The sequence below is a fragment of the Nycticebus coucang genome, chromosome 15, assembly GCF_027406575.1.
Source record: "Nycticebus coucang isolate mNycCou1 chromosome 15, mNycCou1.pri, whole genome shotgun sequence".
NCBI lineage: Eukaryota > Metazoa > Chordata > Mammalia > Primates > Lorisidae > Nycticebus > Nycticebus coucang.
In genome coordinates this window covers 80,344,261-80,345,164 of record NC_069794.1, presented here as the reverse complement: position 1 = coordinate 80,345,164, position 904 = coordinate 80,344,261, and positions in this window count along the sequence as shown.

Genomic DNA, 904 nt, shown 5'->3' with positions numbered 1-904 from the left:
TTAAGCCATTTCTTTCTTCCTGTAATCTAAGATCCAACCAAGTACTACACATTTCATTTGCCCCATCTCTTTAGTCTTCTTTCACCTGGAGAATCCCCTGGGGGTGGTTTTGGGTTTGGTTTTTGATCTTTCATCAAGACATTGACATTTTTGAAAGGTCCAGACTACTTGTGAAGCCACCCAAGAGATCTTGGGTGTTTTTGCAGTTTTTGGCTGGGGCAGGGTTTGAACCCACCACCTCTGGTATATGTGGCCGGCGTCCTTCTCCTTTGAGCCACAGGTGCTGCCCCAAGCCCCCTTGCTTCTGAGGGACCACCCTCCTGGCCTCACTCTGTGTCTCACCCCTTCTGTGGTCAGACTGGTGCCCGGCCACACCTCTCTCCTGTTCTAGCTCTTGGTTCACCGTTGCTCCTTCCCTTCAACTCTCTCTCTCTCTTTTTTTTTTTTTTGGAGACAGAGTCTCATTATGTCACCCTCGGTAGAGTACCGTGGCATCACAGCTCACAGTAACCTCAAACTCTTGGGCTCAAGTGATTCTCTTGACTCAGCCTCCCGTGTAGCTGGGACTATAGGTGTCCTCCACAATGCCCAGCTATTTTTTTGATGTAGTTGTCATTGTTGTTTGGCAGGCCTGTGCTGGGTTCAAACCTGACAGGCCCCGTGTATGTGGCTGGCATCCTAGCTGCTGAGTTATAGGTGCCGACCAACTCTACTGCTTTTTTAAATTATTGGTGGTTTCAAAATCCACTTTTTCTTCCCTTACCTGGCTCAACCATTCACTCCCATTTTTTTTCCTTTTCCTTTTCCTTTTTCTTTCTTTCTTTCTTCTTCTTCTTCTTCTTTTTTTTTTTTGAGACAGAATCTCCCTTTGTTGTCCTCAGTAGAATGCTGTGGCATCATGGCT